Here is a 7021-nt window from a genome sequence, read left to right on the forward strand (position 1 = left end):
CGGTACTAGAGGGAGCTGTAAAGGGCAAAAACTGTAGAGGAAGACAGAGATTGGAATACGTCAAGCAAATTATTGAGGACGTAGGTTGCAAGTGCTACTCTGAGATGAAGAGGTTAGCACAGGAACGGAATTCGTGGCGGGCCGCATCAAAGCAGTCAGTAGACTGATGACAAAAAAAAAAAAAAAAACAGTTGCTGTTGATTATCTGCGGTGTATTTGAAACAAAACCTTCCCCAAAATAATAATCTGTTGTAAAACTTGTAGCCTCGTTTAGTTACAGCCATTGAACTGAAAGTCGAAAGGCTAAAATGAGGAAAGGGGTTTACATGAATGAAAATCTATACCATACGCGCCATCGTCCAGTTGTATTCACATAGGCCTACGTCTCGTCAAAGTACAAACTTTGTTCCGGTGAGAGATAGGAAGAAGAATATCTAACACAATAAAATGAAAAAAATTGAAGCGTAAGAGAATATTAAAAAAAACTTTAATTTCTAGTGCCAGATGCAGCTTTGTCAAATTTCCCAAAAACGTTGAAAATCGAGGGAAACCTACGTTAACATCTTCTCTTGTATAGTATGAAAGATAACATGCATTCTTTAACAACAAAAATAGCCTGTTATGCTGCTTGGTATACTACTTGTCATGGAAGACTAACATACAGTGTACTCACTTAGTACTGTTAAGAATGTTTTCATCCAGAAGGTGTTATTTTATAATTTTACATAGTGTGTCTGATGCAATTATGCAAAAATATTATTACAAACCCACAATGCCATTTTCACATATGGCTTAAATAATAAATATAAAAGTTAAAGCACTCCTTTAAGTGTCTGTAAACATTTTGAAAGAGAAGAAAACTAGTATTTCCTGCTCAGTCTCTTGCGCCACCATGTAGCAGATTTTGTAAGCAAGTGAGCGAAAGCGCTAGGCGTCACGTGCTATTTACGGATTTAGTCCCTCAGCTGTGGTTTACTGGCTACGCTTTTTAACAAATGTTCTTATTTTGATGAATACCAGACATATTGATGGAAACCGATCAATAATAGTCTCACTACATCCTGGTTGCTGGTTTTGTTTCAAACACAGCACACATAAACACAAACAAACAATGGTAGTACGCGAAGCCATTTGAGTATCACTGATCTGTGAACGTAGGTACCTTCTTCCGTCACTTCTACTGATATGTTGTATGACAGACACGTTTCACTGCAAACACACTTCTAGAAAACAATAAGGGAACAGCGTGTTTGCTAGATGTGTCAGCTGGTAGCTTCGGGTGTGGGCGGCTGTGCAAACTGCGGTACGGCGTACCAGGTGCCCGGTAGTCGAGTCAAAACGTTTGCAGCTGTGGCCACTTGATGTTGATTGTCTCGCACGAGGAGAGACGACAACACAGCAGGGGCCCAATTTGGTTCCTCAGGAGCTGAAGCGACGCCCTCTCGAATGGCTTAAGGATCTTCATGGATGCTCGGTTGCAGTAGCCCTACCCCTCGATGCACTCAACTAATGAATCGAAGGGCAGAGCGACCGAAACATACAGAATGGGGCTTCTTAAGGCGATGGTGTTCACGAGTGTATTTCAAACTGAGAATCGCGTCTACGCCAGTCAACGTGACTGACTCTTCCTGAGTCTGTCGTAGTGGCGTGCAGACCGCCTGCCTTAGGTATGAGGTGATGCTATATCTGGAGTGTTTATAACAGAGCTATACTTCCTGTTAATTAGGATTTTAAAAAGACACAAGCACCTAATATTCTCTGTTGCTTTGGAAAGCCATTTATTCCGAAGACTAATGAAATCGCCCACCGGGGTGGCCGAGCGGTTCTAGGCGCTACAGTCTGGAACTGCGTGACCACTACGTTAAGTTCCATTGTGCTCAGAGCCATTTGAACCAATAATGAAATCTGGATACGCGTAGATGCAGCTATAAGCGAATCGTTATCGCGCGACCACTTTCGCACTATAACGATCGAAAGAAATTTTGATAAAAAAGGTAAAAATGATAATCAGTTAGTGAAACTGGGAACAAATGAACTGAATTTGTTCTAACGTTAAGTTACAAATTGCTCATTAACGGTCACCAGCTCACTGAGTGAGCAAATATTGATGTGTGACAATTCTTTATAGACTGTAATTACAAACTAATTACTGAACTGAAACTTCATTCTGTAATCACTGAATAGTAATTAGGCGAGAACGGAACAAAATGCATCGACTCGAGCTCAGATATAAAAACACAGTACATACACACTCAGAAATCCAGTAAAGTAATTTGTGCTGAACACATTTGTTGTCACACCGTGTAACGAGTTACGGCTCACAGTATTCTTCTTGAATATTAATTCGTCTTGATGACAATGTAATGTGCCCATTTACAACCACCTAATATGGCTGGCCATATATTCAAGTTCTTGCAGCCTACCCCTTACACACTCGTGCACTGCGTCTGCACTGGACTGCTTGCTGCCAGCAACTCTCTCCGTCGACTACTTCTGCATGACTCTGCACTTACGCTCCCAGCGTCAATACTCCTTACTTCAAACATATTCTTTGGCTCTATGCAACAGCATTCTTTCCTGAAAATGCCAGCGTTTCTACTATACCGTAAGTACAATATCCTTTTTTGGTTAGCTCTTTTGAATTAATCCTTTGACACTGAAATACATGATAACATTAAAAAAATAATAAAATATGCATATGACAGGAATTACATCACAGTTACATTATTGTTACAGAATTAATTATGCGTAAAATTTATTAGTCACGGTGTTCCGGTGTTTCAAATATCCCAAGATTCAAGGATCTATATTGTCAAATACAGACTCAAGGAAACCTCCAGACAACCAACAAATTGTGATTTAAACACTTTAATTTTCAATGGAATGAAATCAGGAAGTCTAGGTAAATACTTCGCACTGTCTTCAGCACAATAATAATGAAATACTCACATGAAATTCGTCTGCAGTTAATATAGCACATTATCCATTTACTCATAAAAGACTTATAATCACTATTTTCATGTCTGATATTACATGGTTCATATATACATTACATACAATTAGTAATCACTTTCTCACAGATTTTTCCCTCCTGAAAATAGAAAACGGATTAGTGGTTCAATGCCTGGTGCACTTTCTCCTCACATTTCACTTTTGTGGCTGCATGTTATCATCACCCATAGGCACACTTTTTCCTATCTACTTTCTTTGTCTTTCTGTTATGTTATCCATGCCCATAGGCACACCTTTTCATATCTAGTTGTTTTCTCTTTCTGTTTTGCTTCTATGTAACACTACCTTTTTGTGCTCTAACAAACATCCACTTATATTAATTTTATCTGCCACTTAAATGACAAGCCTGAGTTCATCTGAAGTCACTTATATAGACAACATATCTTCTGAAGCTAATTAGTGTGCCTCTAATCTTCTCATTCACTAGTTAAAAAATAAAAACAGACAAATATTTTGATATCAGAAGCACTGCTCCTAATATTTCAGTATGACATCTGCATTACAGATTGTTAATGCAAAAGTGAGAATCTTTGTCATTAATTCCTTATGACTATTTACAGGTGGTATAAACAGTTATTACTCCTGCTCTGGTAAAGTTTCAAGTCCACAATGTTGCCACACCGAATCTTTTGTCTTACTGCGGCTGTATCTGACAGAAAACATTAGGGTGAGGAATGCTACCAATTTTAAATGATCCATTATGTATAGATTATAACTGTTCACAGTGCACCTCCCATGAGGAAGTCGCTATCAACAAAGTTTGATTATAGATTGTAACTGTGGCACTAAGTTCTTTCCCTAGTACACTATCCAGGGCTCAGATGAATACTGTGACAGAAGTATTTAATCCAAAAGATGTAACTCTATACTGAGAGCATTTTCCTGTGGAAAGGAATGCTGTCAGTTTCCGTGATTCTTGTTCCAGAGATATCTGCCAATAGCCATTAGTCATTTCGAGACATGTAATATACAGCACATTGTCCAAACATTCAGGATGGTCTATCTCATATTTCACAACCCTGGTAAGATCGCGTGCATCTATCACGATTATACCACTATTATCTTTTTTGTTTACCGAGATGAGTTGATTATTGTATTGGCTCTTATTATTCTATAATGCCCCATTCCTCCACGAGGCTTATCTCTTTTTGCACTTCTTCTTTCCTAGCTAGTGGTAAGTGATATACTGATCAAAAAAATGATTCAGAGATACCGTTTCTGTCTTGTACTCAAAATACCTTATCCAACCAGATTTATCTAAAAGTGCCTATCTGTTATTAATCAAAATATTATACAACTCGTTCTTCTTTTTGAGAGATGTACTCGAAACATTTTCAACTATAGTTGCAAATTCGTCATGGAAGGGAGATAATATGTTCATATATCTAACATGACAACACTCGATCCTTCACTCAGCCCTTCACTCATAGGTAACAAAATTAGACTTAACCTTTTAGACCTATTCTGAATCTCAACCTTCCTATCACTGGCATCAAAACTTATTTCTAATTTAGTTTCTCCAATAGGATATGACATTTTGTTCTTCTGTAAATGTCTCTTTGGTATTCTCCTGATAAGAATCGATGATCTCTTGTTTTATGCCGCGTATGGTAGCTACGTGGTCTCGGACACCTTGACACGGTTTGTGCAGCTGGTCCCCATCGGAGATTCGAGTCCTACCTCGGGCATGGGCCTGTGTGTTGTCCTTAGTGTAAGTTAGTTTATGTTAGATTAAGTAGTGTGTAAGCCTAGCGACCAATGACTTCAGCAGTTTGGTCCCATAGGAACTTACCACAAATTCCAAAATTATTGTTTTATCGTCATGTTATTTATATCTTCCATATCTACTGTTCTATTTATCCTACTGTCGTTAGTGAGCAAGCCGTCAAATAGTTCTGAGCCTGGCTCAAGCCTTCGTTACTGCATCTCAGTCTTCATTGTCGAATTCAACGTTTTTGCTTTCTCTGTTGTCTGAAGAAAAACTTCATTAAGTAGTCTTAATTCACAATCAGATTTCAATTTTGCAACGTTCAGGACAAAGCTAGTTATTATCCTGTCCACTATGGTCGCTCTGTACAACGGATATACAATTCTGGTTGATTAGGAATTTTAAATGATACCTGCACCTACTGTTCCTTGTATTTTGGGGAACGCCATCTATTCCTAAGAATAGCATATATCCGTGTAAGTGTAGATATATATCCGTGTAAGTGTAGATACAGTTATAACTGAATCATTATCGCGCGATGACGATCGAAAAAATTTTGACAAAAAAGGTAAAAATAACAAGTAGTTAGTGTAATTTGGAATTAATAAACTGAATCTGTTCTAATTAAAAATTGCAAACTGCTTAAGAACGGTCGCCAGCTCACTGTGTGAGCAAAACTTGATGTCTGATAATTAACTGTTTATAGACTGTAATTACGAAGTAATTACTGAATTGTAATCGAGCTCAGGTGTAAAATCACCGTTAGTACCTTAATTTAAAGTTAATCATAAAACCGGCAAAATAATTTGTCCTGAACACGTGCACGTAAAAGTTAATTGCTTGCAAAACAGCTTGCTAAATGAATAGCTTTGCATTACTCATTGTAATGCTGTTATTGGTTTCACAGGCGCAGATGTTCATCAATACTTGTTCTCTGTCATAGTAAGTTATTTCTGGAGAGTTCGTAATGTTTCGTTTAGGAAAGAATAAATTATTTTACACTACACTGATACGTAATTTTCAAATGTGATCAGAATTTGCAATGCACACAACAAATATGAAATGTATTATCTCGAAGTAATATTTCGTCAACATTCATTTCGATTACACTTTTAAAGAGTTCTGATTAGTTCTCAGTTTTGAAAACTGCACTTCTTTTTCGAAATGATATAAGCCATTCGCTTTCAATCTTTTACTATTTTTTCACTGGTAGTATTCTCGGAGTTCATAGTGGTGATACCTCAGGGCCCTGTTAGGTAAATGATAGAGGTGAATGCCATTTACTCTGTAACTGTCGCTGCACTTAACACTCTGTTACTCAGTTAAGGAAAACTGCTGGGCTGGCTAGCCTTGTACAGTCTAAAGATGAAACAGGTCGAATCTCACTTTGATGAGTTGCTGCTGGTTCTATATAAGGCATTATCCATCTATTATGTGTGGCAATATGCTTTTCTTTGGCGTCGCTCCATATAATAAGTTTGGGGCACAGTATTCTTCTTGAACATTAATTTCGCTTGATGACAATGTAGTGTACCATTTGCAACCACATAGTAGGCCTGGTCATATGTTAAAAATCTCGCAGTTTATTCCCTTACAATATCGCGCACCGCGTCTTGAAGCTGAACAACTGTAGCTAGCAACAGTCTCTCTGCAACCTATTTCTGGCCAACTCCGCGCAAGCTTTGCTAACTAAGGCAGTATTTTTACCACATCTTAACTACAAAATTCTTGTTTAATTACTTCATTTGAGTTAATTATTTGACTTTTATATACATGGCTACATTAATAAGATAATAAAAGGTATACATGACAGAAATATCATCACAGCTACATTGTGGTTATAGAATTAATTATGACAGAATATTATTACGCATCATGTTGCTGTGTTTCATGATAACAATGTAACTCCAGCTAGATGCCGCCTACTCGAAGACGCTACGATCTAGCGGGGGTGGGGAGCAAACCGGTGTATCTGTCCAGGGCTACAGTTTCAGGGGGCGACAAATTCATGTTCTTGAACAAAAAAATTGTTGCAGAAACCGCCTAGCATACAGCCTACGTTGGTCTATCGACTGTTAATACGTTTTGATGCGCATCCTTGATGGTTTTTGAACTTTTTCGAACACATTCTAAGTTTATTTCTGAACGAATCGTAAGTTGATTTTTGAATGCGTGTATGGTGTACGCAATGTCTATACCAGGGAATCCCCGTCGCATTAAGAAATAAAAAGCTTTCTCGCAGATAAAATGGGATAGGGCTACATGAGCTGAGCTGAACAAACCCGAACGGGTGAACGTCAG

The sequence above is a fragment of the Schistocerca piceifrons genome, chromosome 2, assembly GCF_021461385.2.
Source record: "Schistocerca piceifrons isolate TAMUIC-IGC-003096 chromosome 2, iqSchPice1.1, whole genome shotgun sequence".
Lineage (NCBI taxonomy): Eukaryota > Metazoa > Arthropoda > Insecta > Orthoptera > Acrididae > Schistocerca > Schistocerca piceifrons.